Source organism: Bos indicus x Bos taurus, chromosome 1 (genome assembly GCF_003369695.1).
Source record: "Bos indicus x Bos taurus breed Angus x Brahman F1 hybrid chromosome 1, Bos_hybrid_MaternalHap_v2.0, whole genome shotgun sequence".
In the NCBI taxonomy this organism is placed as follows: Eukaryota; Metazoa; Chordata; class Mammalia; order Artiodactyla; family Bovidae; genus Bos; species Bos indicus x Bos taurus.
Genome location: NC_040076.1, coordinates 121,096,161 through 121,114,996, shown reverse-complemented (window position 1 = coordinate 121,114,996; position 18,836 = coordinate 121,096,161).

The window sequence follows — 18,836 nt, the reverse complement described above, 5'->3', positions numbered from 1 at the left end:
ATAGCCTTTTAAGGTACTGTTATAGGGTCGATAATAAACTTTCTGGGGAAAATTTTATCACTTCAAATAATGTTGCATTTAATGTTTTTGGTTGGGAAGAAGACCTGATCCTTAACCTACACATAATTCTGTTCATGTCAAAGATATTTGAAGAATAAAAACTTTTTTAAACTTGAAAATTGATGTTTAGGTTACTCACAAGTGAAAATAGTGTAAAAATTAAAAAGCTTGGTGTATTTCCTTCTTCAACCAGCTGTTTCTATTAAAGCAACATGGAAATAATAAAATGCACATTAGAAGTATGCAAAGAACTCCTTAAAGGTTTTATTTCATTTTGACTATTAAACTTAAAAGTCTAATATTCAGCCTTTTGAAGCCTATAAGTGAAGATTAAAGCATTCTCACATGCTACCTACAGGTGTACCATAGTGAATTATGATCCTCGCATAATCCATGGAATGAAAACCTTCAACAAGTAACAAACTGTTAATCAGTGCAATGGCACAGAAGATCAATCTTTGATTCTTATATTCACAAACCCTGTTTATTTGGTCACATTAGAGAACAGGCTGGGTGTTGGAATGGATTCCTAGACATGATGGATGTAATTGTCAAAACTGCCAAGGTCAATGTATAATGTTCATAAAAGAACCAACCCAATTCAAGCACCTTCCATTTATCATTCATGCAATTTGACCCCCAGTTCTCTTTATAATAACATACAAAGGAGGAACAACTGCTGTGTTCATTTCAGTGTAATCTTGTGCACTTTTCACTATCATTCAGATCACAGCTTTTCTCAGACTGGGATCATTTGTACATAACTTTCCCTTCTCTGAGGGTGTTGGAACTATTAGTTGAAATATGGATTTAATAAAGAAAAGAAACTGATTAATAGATCTGTATGTGATTGTTATGTTGCTATGTGGAATGTTTTGATTTTCTCAATCAGAATCTGATTCATCATCTACTTACTCTTCCAATACATTTCTCAGATTTGACATTGACAGAATTTCATAGAAAATTATTTCAATACCAGTATTTTACAGATAGACTTTTCTTTTAAAATTTACAAATGCTATGGTGTTGGGTGTATTTAAATTGAAAAAAAAAATCAAATATGTATTACAGATATTGTCACTTGAGGAGAAAGTAAGGAATTTTCCCTTATTTTGCTCGAGCAACTGGTTTTCAATTATAATTAATTCATGAACACTCTGTCATAGATGCTTTCAGTTAAAATTATGTATATTATTAATTCTATAATTTTATCAAAGCAGCTACTGAGATTCCTGACTCGTTCTTGGTCTTTAGATTTGGATATTTGCAGCATTTTTCTAAAAGTTGATTCATGCTTAATACTAGCAGTAGAATCTAAGCTCCAGGCAGGTAAGGATTGTTCTTGTCTCTGAGATTCCTGGAAGAATGAGTATATTGTAGTAGCTCAGTAACTGTTTTCTTACTGATAAAGACAGGGAGGGAAGAAGGAAGCAAAGAAGCATAGAGAGAAGGAAAAAAGGAAGGAGGGCAAAAAGAAAGAAAAACATATGTATACCTATGGTTGATTCTTGTTGATGTTTGACAGAAAACAACAAAATTTTGTAAAGCAATTACCCTTCATCAAAAAAAAATAGGTTTAAAAAAATTAAAAGATAAGCAGAGAAAAGTAAAAGGTATATTTATATTCAAATGTGTAGTTATTAAAGCAGTTTTAGGGGTATTACCAAAATTACAAAAAATTCATTATGTGATTATTACCTGTGAGACTATATTACTCTGTGTTTCTAAAAGTAAATGCTTTTTGCCTAAATTAGAATAGATATTTATCACTTAAAAAGAATTAATAAAATATGGAAAATGCAGCTAGCAGGTATAAAAGAAGCAATCACAACTAAAATGGTATCAGTTAACATTGGAGAATACCTTAAGTGATTCTCTCTTTAGCCTACTTTAGAGGATAAACGTATTCTTAAAATGTTCTTTAAAAAATACAAATAAGAAAAAGAGTTCCACAAACTTAAGTACTAGATAAAATTATTTTCAAGTGACTTTGAGTGTATACTGACATGTAGACATTACATACATTCAACAGATAGCCTCAGTAAGGTCTTGTGCTCTGCAAAGTATTCAGAAGTGCAGGGTGCAAGGCACGTCCTTACTGAACACAGTACCAGCAGGCAGAGAGATAATGAGAAATAGCAATAAAGTGTGATAACTGCTATCATGAGCCAATTCTAGAAACATATAACCGAAGGCAATAGTAACAATTTTCATAAATTTAATATTAATGAACTATTGAAACTGGAAAAAAGGGTGTTCATGATTTTCATGGATTTTTCCTTCTTCCCTCTTCCAGAAGAGCACAAATGCCCTGCATCATTGGCTGACATAATCATAAGATGTAACTGCTCTGCTCTATATTACTCTCATACCTCTCATTTATGAAACAGGGGTTTGAAATTCTTATGAAGATGAAATGAGTATATTTGATATCTCTGTTTATAGTGTCAAGTGCTACACAAATGTGAGTCATTACTCTTACAAGTATCTCTGGCATGTGCTTGTCACATGGTTAATGTGGGATTCTCATCATAAAAACCTTGAAAATATGTATCTTTACAGTGCAGTTTTTATTTTGCACTGGACTTTTTATTTAATATTTATGCATGTTTTTTGTGGAATATTTGTATTTTAAAAAGAAAAAACACTAAAAAAAGGACAATTAAATTAAAAGAATACAGTCACAATAATTTTATTAGTTTTAATATTCAAAAGCCAAAATTATATTAATCTCAAAAATTTTCTTAGAAATTTTACAATGATGCAGAGCCATTTAAAATGGTGTACAACCATTGCTTAAGTTAGAGTTAACTTTTATCATAAAACCTGAAGATAACAGTGATATTTCCATATGATAAAATAATAAAATAGAATTTTCAGTGCCATTTGCTCTTACTCGAAATAACCAAAAAAAATTTTAATGTATTTTTCATTAATTTTTTAATCCCTTATGTTGGGATGAGATATCTATCTACCTACCTACCTACCTGTTTAGTTACTTTTATGCTCCCAAGCTACTCTGTGATATCTGACTTATATGTACAGAACAGTTATCTTTTAGCTTTATTTTGTCTGTTCTGAAAGAGTCAGAAAATAGTCGTGTTAGTGCTTGTGTTTTTCACCCACCTTGTGTCAGAAAATGATGCATGTATAGTACCTTGATGTTTGATATACAAATACAAAGAGGAGGAGACCAGGGAGAAGAAATTAAGTTTGAAAGTCTGTTTGCTAACACTATATGAAGAACTTGGCATTAATTGTGAAATCAAAGCGCGATCACATGCAACTCCATGTCAGATCTCTACTGCACTATGAGACTTCAAGAAAATGATTGTTAAAATAACCACTTCAAGCACATATAAGCTTCCTGATATAATTAACATTATCTGTGATCTTAAGTTGCTAAAATAAACAAAATTGAGTTTTCATATATATAAATATTTTTTCAGTCAGTAATAACACCCAGAGAATGAAAACAACGAAAATACCATATACTGATATAAAGAAATTTCTCAGCCTGAAGAAATAATACCATTGAGACTACTAGTTTTATGAAACCCCAAAAGAATTCTTCTTGTAACTCTCATACAATAATTTTTAATATGCTACATTTGGAACTGGTAATAAATTACATTGATTTTGCCAGTGGTGTTAATCTATTTGAAGTTTCTTTAGATTATGTATTTTTAAATTTTATTTATTTATTTTTAATTTTTGACTGTGCTGGGTTTTCATTGCTTCATGGGCTTTTCTGTAGTTCCAGTGAACTGGGGTTACTATATAGTTGTGGTGTGTGGGCTTGTCACTGAACTGGCTTCTCTTATTGCTAAGCACAGACTCTAGGGTGCATGGGTTTCACTAGTTGTGGCTCCTGGGATCTAGAGCATGGACTTGGTAGTTGTAGCATACGGGCTTAGTTGCTCTATGGCATGTGGGATCTTCCTAGACCAGGGATCAAACTCGTGTCTCCTGCATTGGCAAGTAAATTCTTTACCACTGAGCCACCAGGTAAACCCTAGATTATGTATTTTTAATAAAATATTAGAAGTATATTTCATGGACTAATTTGTGTGTTAGATGAGGTCATACTTTTTATCCATAGTGATACCTAGTTTATCTTTCTCCTCACATTCAGTTCAGTTCAGTTCAGTCTCTCAGTTGTGTCCAGCTGTTTGTGACCCCATGTACTGCAGCATGCCAGGCTTCCCTGTCCATCACCAACTCCTGGAACTTGCTCAAACTCGTGTCCACGGAGTTAGTGATGCCATCCAACCATCTTGTCCTCTGTCATTCCCTTCTCCTCCCTCCTTCTCTTTCCCAGCATCAGGGTCTTTTTCAATGAGTCAGTTCTTTGCATCAGGTGGCCAAAGTATTGGAGCTTCAGCTTCAGCATCAGTCCTTCCAATGAATATTCAGGACTGATTTCCTTTAGGATTGACAGGTTTGATCTCCTTGCCATCTAAGGAACTCTCAAGAGTCTTCTCCAACACCACAGTTCAAAAGCATCAACTCTTTGGCACTTAGCATTCTTTATGATCCAACTCTCACATCCATACATGAGTATGCGAAAAACCATAGCTTTGACTATATGGACCTCTGTTGGTAAAATAATGTCTTTGCTTTTTAATATGCTGTGTAGGTTTGTCTCCTCACATCATAGAACTTCTATGACACAAGTTTTATCCTTTTCCCTGTCACAAACTCTGTGATGTAGTTTTACTGTATTCTTATATATTATGTGTCCAAAGAATAGAGTTCAAATAGATAGGGGAACAATATGTTTGACAAAATTTTAGGAAAGGGAGCCATAAAGTGGAAGAATATTTTTTTCTAACTCTGGGCCAATAGATTTGGATGTATATAAATATATACATATTGTTACAGACTGGAAGTTTGCAAATATATATCTATATTTATATGGTTATACAGAAAGGAAATGCCAAGAATGCTCAAACTACCACACAATTACACTCATCTTACACGCCAGTAAAGTAATGCTCAAAATTCTCCAAGCCAGGCTTCAGCAATACATGAACTTCCAGATGTTCAAGCTGGTTTTAGAAAAGGCAGAGGAACCAGAGATCAAGTTGCCAACATCCATTGGATCATCAAAAAAGCATGAGAGTTCCAGAAAAACATCTATTTCTGCTTTATTGACTATGCCAAAGCCTTTGACTGTGTGGATCACAATAAACTATGGAAAATTCTGAAAGAGATGGGAATACCAGATCACCTGACCTGCCTCTTGAGAAACCTGTATGCAGGTCAGGAAGCAACAGTTGGAACTGGACATGGAACAACAGACTGGTTCCAAATAGGAAAAGGAGTACGTCAAGGCTGTATATTGTCACCCTGCTTATGTAACTTATATGCAGAGTACATCATGAGAAATGCTGGGCTGGAAGAAGCACAAGCTGGAATCAAGATTGCCAGGAGAAATATCAATAACCTCATGCAGATGACACCACCCTTATGGCAGAAAGTGAAGAGGAAGTAAAGAGCCTCTTGATGAAAGTGAAAGTGGAGAGTGAAAAAGTTGGCTTAAAGCTCAACATTCAGAAAACTAAAATCATGGCATATGGTCCCATCACCTCATGGCAAATAGATGGGGAAACAGTGGAAAGAGTGACTGACTTTATTTTTCTGGGTTCCAAAATCACTGCAGATGGTGATTGCAGTCATGAAATTAAAAGACGCTTACTCCTTGGAAGGAAAGTTATGACCAACCTAGACAGCATATTAAAAAGCAGAGACATTATTTTTCCAACAAAGGTCTGTCTAGTTAAGGCTATGGTTTTTCCAGTGGTCAGGTATGGATGTGAGAGTTCGACTATAAAGAAAGCTGAGCATAGAAGAATTGATGTGTTTGAAAGGTGGTGTTGGAGAAGACTCTTGAAAGTCCCTTGGATTGCGAGGAGATCCAACCAGTATTCCTAAAGGAGATTGGTCCTGGGTGTTCATTGGAAGGACTGATGTTGAAGCTGAAACTCCAATACTTTGGCCACCTGATGCAAAGAGCTGACTCATTTGAAAAGACCCTGATGCTGGGAAAGATTGAGGGCAGGAGGAGAAGGGGATGATAGAGGATGAGATGGTTGGATGGCATCACCGACTCAATGGACATGAGTTTGGTGGGCTCTGGGAGTTGGTGTTGGACAGGGAGGCCTAGAGTGCTGCAGTTCATGGGGTCACAGAGTCAGACACGACTGAGCGACTGAACTGAACTGAACCCAAAACATATATAATCTTTTTCTTAATCTGCAATTTTGCACCTATGCAAAATTTGGAATCTGATAAGGGATTATCTATACTCAGGGATTACTCTGTAGTACCTTATCTATACTCAGTCTGATGGAAAGCCAACAAAATCTCTGTCATTATTCATTTTAGTTAATTCGATACTAATAATTAATGATGGTGTTATTCTCTTCATTTCCCACTGGCAACCTGAAGGGCAATTCTCACTCTAACTCATCTCCTCGGGTGCATCCACAAGCGACTGTCGCCTTGTCATGGTTGTGACCTCTGACCCTGCCACTTTCTTCCTGTAACTGTACTACCTTTACACATTTAATAAACTTTGAACGTAGTTAAAAGATGTCAACACAGAGAAATGGGAAGTCCTGCTCTGAAAAGTTCCATTGTTTCTATACATCTAATTGACCTTCTACATTATAGAAGATAAGGGAAAATATCAATAAAATTACTTACTCAGTACGAAGCAGTCTTTATTATTAATATGCTAAACACATTGCATTCAAGGCATTGACACCTAAACACTGCTAGAAGTATCAAAATGACTTCTCATTAATAACCATTATATTAATCACTGTTGCCCAGAACTAGGATCTGACTGCGAAATCCCCTGGTGGAAATTGCTATAATCGTTCAAACTACAGGAATGAATATTTTTCAGCATAATTACTACTGTCGTCTTATTGAAAAATATCCCATTAGATGGCAGCTTTTAGTTACGTAAATCGTGTTGATTAATTTTTAATTTCCAGCATTTATATGACATTGCACAAGTAAAGATCTTTGATAATTTAAACGGTTAGCTGAGCAATTATTAAAATAATTTACAGCAATTCAAACATTCATTTACTTACTAGAAGTGCCATACATCATTAACTGCTGATTAAAATAAAGTTTGGGAAATTGCAAGTGCTGAATTGATCATTAAGATGTGTATTTCAGGGTGTTTTTTGAAAATATTCATGTCATGTAGGATGCCCCAGCTGTAATGATAAAGCTCCAGCATAAATGTTTCAAAGTAAGGGAATTTAAATTATACCAGCAATATGGCATCCCAGTCGTGTGCTCAAGGACACATTTGTGCCTCTCTGGAGACAATTTAAATGGTCTATAACATTAGAATTTTTAGCCACCCCAGTACCTCTTTTATTTAAAACAAAAAGTTTTGGTGCTTATGAATGAAGAATAAGTTCCCAGTCTGAACTGTGCATTTTATGATTTTTATTGACTTATTGAATCTTTATATTAACTATGACTTCTTAGGTAAACTTTAGTTTATATATGTATTTCAGAAAATTATTTATTTAGCTCATAAAGCTGTAGTGTGGGTAACATGATGCAAGGAATATAGAGGGGCTAAATAGTGTATAGGATATATTAAGGAGTAAGTAATGTCCCCCATATTATAATGTTTCATACCATAATCCCTCAATCTGTTGCCATTTGTACAAAGACAAATGTTTTATATTAAAAAAATTGTCCTTTTGATTCTTAATATCTCTGTACATTAGTCTTTGTAAATTAAAAACAAAGACAAAAAAGAAAACATGTAGTTGGTTTTCAGCTAAGTTAGCTATCAATTCTTATGGTTTTAGTAAACAGTATAAAGATTCAAAAGTGGGCAATTAGACATAAAAGCTACATGTCACCACTAATAAGTAATTACCCCCAAACCCCATTGGAACTACAGACAAATTTGAAGGAAAAATTCGGGCCAATGTATCACAATGTTACAAAATCAAAAATTTCCACTTTGAGATTTTTTTATGTAATTGCTTAAAAAACGCTGACAGTTTTTATAGTCAAGCAGTTCAGAGGAATTGGCAGATGACTGTTGTTTAGTTCATTTTATTTCCAAAAATCAGCATAAATTCACTAAAACTTATATACAAATATTTTTGTAAAATAAACTCTGACAAAGATCAAGAAGTGATCTTTATAGTCTTTCCTCTCAAAATATTTTTATCTCAGTTGGAGAATAAAGATAAGACCAATAATTGCTGTGACAAGTGCTAAATTACATACAAACTCAGTGTTTGAAGTGAATAGGAAGGAAGTTCTTAACTGGGTTTAGAGGGATTTTAGAAACCTTAGGGCAGGATCTGTTGACTGGGTCTTGAAGGACAAGAATTTACTAGAAGAGTGTTTAGAAGGAAAGAAGTCCAGGGAAAAGAAACGTGGTGTGTACATGAATAGAATAATAAAGACTACGTGTGCTTAGTTCCTGGAAAACTGTAGGTGCTCAATAAGTATTTGTTGAGTGAATCAATCAATGAGTAAATAACTGAAAGCGGAAGAAAGGTCATCAAAAGGGTAAAAAGACGTCCAAAGAAGGAAAGGTAAACATATTTGTCTTTATAATTTGGTCTGATTTTTGTCTACATTTTGGTGATTTTTTCTGTTTTCTGTTTCACAAGCTCTGTTTACTGTTTTTGATTCTTTCACAAATGCTAACTAAAGTACTTCCTGAATCCATCTCTCTTTTAATCTGTTGATGTCAAATTTATTTCCGATATTTGCTTGTGCATAGTCCTGTGTGTCTAAATTTACCCTTCAAACCTCCCTGGCCATGCTCTGTTTTAGAGCTGTGTGGTGTGGTCCCAGGCTCCCATATAAATCACTTCCTAATTGAGTTCAGCCAGGGGATGATACCAGGAGAATTAGAGGGCAAGAAGATTAGAGAAGCCAGCATGTGTCTACCCCTTGCCCTTGCAGGGGTTATTGTTGTTGCTGTTGTTTTAGTCACTAAGTCATGTCCGACTTTCTGTGACCCTATGGACTATAGCCTGCCAGGCTCCTTTGTCCATGGGGTTTCCCAGGCAAGAATACTGGAGTGGGTTGGAATACTAGATGGACTCAGAATACTGGAGTGGGTTGCCATTTCCTTCTCCAGGAGATCTTCCTGACCCAGGGATTGAACACATCTCTTGCGTGGCAGGGAGATTCTTTACCACTGAGCCACCTTGGAAGCCCTTGCAGGGGTTACACATTTACATGATTCTGCATCCTCCCAGATAGGCTCATCAAGCTGCCATCTTCCATATGGTGATTCTAACCCAGACTCTAATATACCATGTCCTCTGGTTGTGTCCTTGGAAAGATTATAAGATTATTCTCTTGAGATTTAAATATAAAATGTTATCTAGTTAAGTTATTATATATAAGATGAAACCGAAGTCAAGAAATATTTTCCCAAAGTCTTATGTCCTAATAGATATTAAAACCGAGTAAATGCACCTATTATTTCTCATGCAGTGTCCCTTAGATAATATTCCAGTGTTATCTCATTGAATGCATTTAACAAAGAAATTGCATATTACAAATAATCAGTGTCAAAGGCCAAAACAAAAACAAAAACAAAACTGTTAGGGAATAAGGAGCAAAAGAAATATTGTACCAGAAAGGAATGCTTTGGACTTCCCATACCAGAAAAAAAAACCATGGATTAAACAGGATTTTTTTTCCCCCACATGTGACCCAGTTCAGTCAGTTCAGTCACTTAGTTATGTCTGACCCTTAGTGACCCCATGGATTGCAGCATGCCAAGCTTCTCTATCCATCACCAACTCCTAGAGCTTGCTCAAACTCATGTCCATCGAGTCTGTGATGCTATCCAACCAACTCATCCTCTGTCATCTCCTCCTCCTCCTGCCTTCAATCTTTCCCAGCATCAGGATCATTTCCAATGAGTCAGTTCTTCGCACCAGGTGGCCAAAGTATTGGAGCTTCAGCTTTGCCTGAAGCTTTGCCTTTGGCTCAGTTGCTCCACTGCATGCTCATAGTATCTCAGTGATTCTCTTGTTGCTACCTCCATAGAACATGTACTTTTAGGTATTACATCTGTGTTCAAATAGGGAAGTGAAATCGCTCAGTCGTGTCTGACTCTTTGCAACCCCATGGACTGTAGCCTACCAGGCTCCTCCCATGGGATTTTCCAGGCAAGAGTACTGGAGTGGATTGCCATTTCCTTTTCCAGAGGATCTTCCCCACCCAGGGATCAAACCTGGGTCTCCCGCATTATAGACAGATGCTTTACCGTCTGAGCCACCAAAGAAGGAGATCCACCTAAGTCAAGTGGATCCATTTTTATCTTGAAAGCAAAATTTTCTAGAAATTCCTAGAATTCTCAGTGGATTTCATTTGAATCTTATTAACTAAAAGTACACCACATGACCACACAGTTACAATGGAGGCTGAAAAAAAAAATCAGTATTTCGATTTTCCAGCTTCCTTAATGGAGGCCATGGCTGAGAAGTAAGTTGAGAATAGGTGATGAAAAAAAGGGCACCAGTTTAACTGCAGCTGGATGAAAAAATGCCATCTTTGAGAGAGGTAAATGGTATTGTTGACCAAAAAAAAAATGATACTAAGAAATAACTGGGCTAATGTCCTGGTTTGAGACAGTGAAGCTATAAAAAGCATTGGACAAAACACAGATTAGATGTTAGATTTTCATATGTGGAAACTGAGGCTCAGAGAAGGAGAATGATTGTCCAAGTTAATGCACCTGGTAAATGGCATTGCCAATTTTCAGAACTGACTATAACTCCAGTGTTTTCAAACTTTCTATTATCCTGTTTGGCCATGATATATGTTAGCTACTATGAAGGAATTCCTGATCCTCAAATAGGCATACAACCAACTCATAGATGTTTTACCATTCCCCTAACCCCACAGGCCTCACAGTGACTTTTGTACTTCAAAGCTTTTCTCCACATTTTTTTTAGAAAAATATTATTTCATTTCTATGAAGATTTTATGGAATGTAAACTAATAGTGGTTTATTTTTCCCTAAGACTCATATCTTTTAGGAATGACACTGAGTTGTACACACCACAGAAAAGAGATTTTATTAATAGTGTAAATCTCAAGATAGTTTAATAATAACATAGTCTGTGTTCATACTTTAGGCCACTTTATCCTTAAGAGGTATTCTTTCACTGAACTGGTGTAGCTTATGCCTTCTTAGTGTGCACTATATATATTCTGATGATTTCTAAGAATGTCTGCCATGAAACAGCACAGTGGATATAACTGATATTTTGCTCATTTTGCTTAGTTAAATATTATATTAATATCCTATTTTTATCCAACTTTGTATCCTCTGTAGCATTCAGTCTGATATCTAAAACAGAATAGAGCCTTGCTTACCCTTCCTTTATGGATTCTTCTTTAATGAGTGATATTTTGCTTCCTACCCACCTCCCTGATAACCACCAATGCATGCTTCCTATGTACTTACCTCCCATCAGTACATTACATTTTTAAAGGTAAGTTAAATAAACTTTATTTTAAAAGCAATGATATGAGTGAACCTATTTACAAAACAGAAGTTGAGTCAAAGAGGTAGAAAACAAATGTAGTCATCAGTAAGGAGATGGGAAGGTAGGGATAAACTGGGAAATTGAGACTGCCATATACACACTACTATATATAGAATAGTTAATTAATAAGAACTGACTGAATAGCATAGAGAACTCTATTCAGTACTCTGTCATGACCTATATGGGGACAGAATCTAAAAAAAGAGTGAGTATATGTGTGGGTATGTATATATGTATAATTGACTCTGCTGCACAGCAAAAACTAGCAACATTGTAAATCAACTATATTATAATAAAAATATTTTTAAAAGATATAAGATGTGTTGTATTATACAACACTGATAATATAGACAGTATGTTACAACAACTTTTAAACAATTTTTAAAAGGCTTTTTTTTACAGTTGCTTTGCAATGTTGCATTAGTATCTGCTATACAGCAGAGGGAATCAGCTGCACATATACATATATCACCTCTTTCTTGGATTTCCCTTCTGTTTAGGTCACCACAGAGCATTGAGTAGAGTTCTCTGTACTACACTGTCAGTCTCATTAGTTATCTATTTTATACATAGTAGTATATGTATGCCAATCCCAGTATCCCAATCCATCCCACCCTCGTTCCCCCACTGGTGTCCATACATTTGTTCTCTACGTCTGTGTCTATACTTCTGATTTGTAAATGAGTTCACCTATACCATAATAGTCCATTGATATATGTACCATGTCTTCTTTATCCATTCATCTTGTTGATGGATATTTAGGTTGCTTCCATGTCCTGACTATAATAACCTTAGAGTTTAATCTATAAAAAATATTAAATATCTATGTTGTACACTTGAAACTAATATTATATTGTAAATCAACTATATTTTAATAAAAATAAGAAACAATAAAAAATAAAAACATTGAAGGTTTAAATTGTAGGAAATTATAGTGTATATCAATTTATCATTCCTTGATTAATACTGGTTGCTATGTTTATTATGGAAAGTTGACTCTCTCATTTTTGCCTGAATGCCTGAAGTGAGAAGTGCACTGGCTTCTCTGTATATTCTCAATTTTCAATTAAAAATAGATTTACCATATGACCAAATCAACTGTTATGATGAGATTCTTCTAAATGGAAGAAAGTGTAAGACCTAACTCTTAGAAATAAGTGGATGGAGGTTGGATCCAGGTGCTGGCATCTAATTAAATAGAAGAACCATTCTATTATTTGCTTTTAGGGGAAAGTGGGGAAGACACACTTGACTGCAAATGGTCTCTCAGAGTGAGGGGAAAGATGGAGGGCTCAATTGTTCAAATCCCATTTCCCTATCTAGAGGCTCCTGGGGACTCTGCAGGTTTGAACTTCCTCCTTGGTTGGCTTCCCTTCAGACATTCTCTAGGCTGTGGTCTTAACTGTCCTGTAGTTGACTTTCTCCATGTGCTTTATGACATCAGGCTGTTTGTCATTAAAAGTTTTCTTTCTCTCCTATCACATATGTATTAATGTGGGTATCAGAAGGGAGAGTGGAGGGAAAAAACTTATGGTTGGTCCGTCACTTTTATAGGTAGTTTTCATGACATTTTTCTGAGATGGCTCAGTTTTCTGGTTTTCATGCCAATGTGGAGCTGCTGTTTTGAAAGACCATACTTTCAAACCTCAGGCTTCCTTCGTGGCTCATTGGTAAAGAATCTACCTGCAATGTAGGAGACTCTGGGTTGATCCCTGGGTCAGGAAGAAACCCCTGGAGAAGGAAATGGCAACCCACTCCAGTATTCTTGCCTGGGAAATCCCATGGATAGAGGAGCCTGGTGGGCAGCTATAGTCCATGGGGTTGGGAGAATCAGACATGACAGAGTGACTAAACAATGACTCTCAAATCTCAGCTTATGCTCACTTCAATGTCCAGGAAGCAGGGAGACATTACAGTTCTTTACAGGATTATCTCAAACAATATAAAATGAAATGTGTTGAACAATTAGCAGCTGCTTTTCTAGCACTTAAAGTGGAAGGTAGGGAAACCAGAAAGAAGGCAGGGATAATTTCTGCCAGTTCAAGGAACTGATGTTTTATGCAGAAGACCTCCAAGCATCACTGAAGATCTGAAACTGAAGCTGACCATTTTGAACAAGGACTTATTTTACCACTCCATTAAATGAACAAGCAAAAAAAAAGAAAGCAATGGAAAATAAAACGGGAATGTGAAACTATGCTCTCACATCATAGAGGCATAGTACATTATACAACATATTTCTTATTTCCTAGCTGGTTCTAAAATAAAAAGGACTTTAGCTGCTTCAAAAAATGGTTATGTAATACAGCTACAGAGAAAGGAAGAAAAGACCATGGAGCGGAGTAAATAAAATGCTAATGACTGTGGTATTATTTGGGTAGAGAATAGATTGGATTCTTAGCAATTAGTAAACAAAAGGAGGCATGGTGAATTTCACAGCCTTCCCATCAGAAAGGAAGTAGCTTGCTTGTTACTTAGGGAAGCTAGTATATGTTTTCAGTTTTTTCTGAATCTTAATTTTAAATGACTCCAATGTCAGCAAATTTTTCATCTGTGCATTGATAATTCTGAAAGAAATATAGTAGGGCTTGGAGGAAAGAAAAGGAACCTGGGGATGAGATAAATTTGGTCTTGGCACTGCCATGTGTGAACTCTCCTACCCTTAGGAAACTCTGAAAGTCTTAATGTTTCATCTCTACCTTGAAGTGGTTTAACTGTATGTTGTGCATCTGACACAATGGTTTCAATAAAGGTTAAAGGCTAAGTTTTTAGAACATGAGCTACACCACAACCACCATTACTCCCCTACTCTGCTGCACAACCTCACAGTCACATCATTTTTCTGTTTTGTTCAAAATCTGTTCTTTTTCCTTAAGTTTAATTGTGGACGATCATGTTAGATTGATGGGCTAAAGACACACAGAAGGGCTCCTTGAGTTTTCGTGCTGAGGACTTGGGTAGCCAGTTTTTGTGTTAGGGCACACAACAGACAACTTGCTAGCATCATTCCTTTGTGCCATATTTCAGGTTCTTGCAACAAATTAAGACAGTACTAAAACAGAAAGAAAAATATCAATAGAAGCTGCCCATTTTTGCCAACATGTATCTTAAACCCACTACCTTGATTTATATGCACATATATTCTTTTCCTAGAATATAGAAAGAAAGACTAATGACTTTTAAGGCACCCTGGAAAATAATTATTTCCATGTCCTTTAGCTGCCCTTTTTCACCTTGGTGGTCCTCACACATTCTTTTTCTTTAATAGCACCAGAAGTGGTAGGGGGTAAGAAGAAGGGGTAGACAAGGCGATTTTGTGTACAGTTATGGATATGGCCTTTTGTAGTTTAATTTTTGAAACTGCAGCCTTTGGTTCTTTGAATCTATTTACACAGATGTTGGGGAAGACGGCTTGTAACCATCTACCACTGGCCTTGTGGTCACCTTTGCCTTAAAGCAATCTCTGGGAGGTACAGTAAAAATGATTGTATTAGATCCTATGTTTTTATTCCACGTTGTTCTTTTGGAATGTAACCTAACCCATATTCTTTAGACAAGGCGTGTTTACTTAGTATTATATGATTAGTTCATTTGGAGACCTATTGTTTTCTCATGCTAATATCAGTAGTCTCTACAATATATATAGGGCAAGCTAACACATACCCTATTATGCTACTTAAATGAATATTTCAAAAATGTTAGCATTGAGTTTTGACATAATGTCAACATTAAAGAAAAAAAAATAAATCTTACCTCATTTTTGGGTTTCAAACTGACGTTAAGGAAAATATTTTCAGGAGGCCATAAAAAAACCACAAACTGAAGTATACAAATATATGAAAATATAATCACTCAGCAGTATCATTAAAATTAGCAGGAGATTTTATTCTACCTTTTACATCATTTTGCTATATTGGCTACTACAGGGAACATTATGAGAATTCAATGAATACATTTTAATCTTGTGTTTGAAATCTTGCTTTCTCACCTTTTATTGTTAATATAGACCTAAGTAGTTGGGTCCTTCCTAGCTCTTCTTTTCAGAAATGTTTTCCGTTCCTTCAGATTTTGCAGGTGCACACGTCCTGCTGCTATGCCAAATGCTTCATCCCACCAGGAGTTTTTACCTGGCCGGTGTCATGGCTGCCAAGCTGAGAGAAGGACACCATGTCGGACTGTCAGGAAGATGTGTGCTGTGTGGTTTCCACCCACCAAGTCAGAGAAGCTACATATATAACGGCACAGAGGAGCCTGCCTAGTGACAAGGCAGTTCCTCTACTTCAGCTGACTCTGATTGTGCTCACTAACTGGTCATATGGACCTCCTGCTGCAATGCCTAATAACTGCAGCTCAGATGCCAACATCTTTTCTCACCTTTTTACCAGGAAGGAAGCATTGTCTTTGATTGTCCATCAGGACTAATCCTTTCTCAGCATGATACTTGTTAGCATAATTGCAGAGAAAGAACCAAAAAAGTGCATTAGGAGCTGTTCCTTTAAAAAAAATATGCAGTTGCTCCTTGGTTTCTGTGGGGGATTGGTTTCAGGAACCCCTCTGAATATTCCCAGATTTGCCAGTTCTCAAATCCTTATGTAAATTGGCATAGTATTTACAGTTAGCCTATGTACATCCTCCTGTATACTTAAAATTATTGGCAGATAGCTTATACCTAATACAATGTAAATGTTATCTAAATAATTGCTGGGCATGGCAAATTCAAATTTTACTTTTAGGAACTTTCTGGAATTAAAAAAAAATATTTTCAATCTGCAGTTGGTTGAATCTGAAAATGCTCATCCAGGGGATATGGAGGGCAGACCATATGTAATTTGCAGGAAAAAAGCACTGTATATATTTCACTGATTCTCATAGTTAAGATTTCTTTCAGTTATCAAATTTTTCAACTATCTTTTCATTAATTTTATGTATTTAGAAACCCTACTCAATTCCCAGAAAACTTTGTAATAATCTCTATTAACCTGATCATAGTGCAGAGAAGCTTCTAGTTAATAATTTTAAAGACTCTTCTCTCCAGGAAAGCATGAATTATGAACAATTCCAGTTACTTTTGGAACACATTTCGTCATACAGTTGAGTTGAAAATGAAGAATGAAAGAACTTAGTTTTGAGATCTCTTTCCAAAAGAATTGTGGAGTCACTAAAATGCCTTTTATTCAATCTTCAGAGAATAAACCGAGAAAGAAAAATATATTTGTCCATAATTGGGATTATGTTGTCAGCATAGAGATTAAAAATGAGCAGCAAATATATACTTGGAGAAGTATTATTTCTATTAACTAGAATATTGATATACTTGAAAATTTTAAAAAAGAGAAAAGATTCAAAATCATTTTTTAACAAAAGGGAAATAAAACATAATTGGTATCCCTGTGTTAAAGAAATTATATCTTGAAAAATTTAGTGTTAATGTTCAAGGTAAAAGAAAAATAGTGATTAAGATTGTAGAAGTGGAGAATCAACATATATCATACATTTGTCCATCTATTTTTTTTTCAACCTATAACACTATTTAATTTTTATGTTTCTGTACAAAGTTCAAAAGCAGGCAAAATGTCAGGACAGTGATTGAAGTTGTATGGGGCTTTATTTGACCCAACTCATAAGTAAAGTTTAAAAAAAAGAGGATTTTATTTTTTATTTCACAAGTGATTTTTAATTTGTAGCCACAGTTTCCCCACATTTTTATATGACAACATCTTTTCTATTACACTTTTTAAACTATAGATACAGTTTATTAGAAGTTAAAAGGGAAAGACATTCTTTCTGCTAACTTATATATCCTATTTAATTTAAAAATGATTAACCTTTTAGATACCAAGAATTGAAACAGCTGGTATCACATTTATTTGTAGGTCCCCAAATAGCCCTGAGGTCTAAATAGGAAAATATCTTTTATAAACTATAACAAAAACTCTCACCCCAAAATAAAGCTCTATGAAACTTACATAATTACAACCTTATTCAGCATTTTTACAATATCCAGAAAGCTACAGGAAAAAAGATTTTAAAAGTTAGAATTAGTATCTGGGACAAATCTTGACTAGTGTGAAAAATATGATTAAAAGACTCCTAATATTACTGAGGTGAGAAATTTCTACTTCCTTTTCACACGCCAATAAAAATGTGGTAGTAACTTTTGGTAATATTACTCTTCCCAGAGTTTTGTTGTTGTTATTGTCAAATATGTTTCTTGGCTCTTGATGTTAGTAGACACATTTCATGGTCATAATTTAAAATAACCTTATTGTGAAGAGGGGAAACCTTGATATAAGCATTCTGCTGTTAATTTTGCACAGAGTTTACCGTTTAACATGGTGGCCATGACACCACATGGTAAGAATCTCAAAGAGGTTCTGATTTAATTCTATCATTTTAACATAAAAAAAAAAACAAGAAAATTCACATTTGTTTATGAAAGTTAAGTAAATTTTACTGAAGTTAATCTTACAATATAAGGTTAGTTTTCATGAAGTTTACATTTCCTTTAATAATGAAAAGCAACTAGAAATTGAATTTTTTAAATATATATAACCTATTTCAAATATGTTTTATGATGTAACATTGATTTGGCTATTGGAGGATTTACCCAAAACCCAGATCAAATTGCTACGTGCAGTCTCACTTTTGTCTGTGATGTCCTTTTTGCTTAGTTTTATAAGAGCACTATTAACCTATTTCATTTACCCAAATATTTCTGGGAATCTCTGATAGGTTTATACATGCATCAGTTAGGAAATCTGGTCCTGGACCACTGCTTACTTATCTGCATATCATTTATTTCTATGTTTAGATCAAATCTCCCCATTTATGGATACAAGATCAGGATCCAATGTTTAAGACATTTAAATGAAATCTTTGAGATGACATAGGGATTTATAAGAGAGAACAAATTGGGCACTAGAGAATGTGTCATTCTTTTCTTAGACCTTATTTACAATCATTCTGTAGTTTGCCTTGTTAAAAATGGGAGACCCAGAAAGAAGCAAAATTGACAAGATTGCCGGGAGAAATATCAATAACCTCAGGTATGCAGATGACACCACCCTTATGGCAGAAAGTGAAGAGGAACAAAAAGTCTCTTGATGAAAGTGAAAGTGGAGAGTGAAAAAGTTGGCTTAAAGCTCAACATTCAGAAAACGAAGATCATGGCATTCGGTCCCATCACTTCATGGCAAA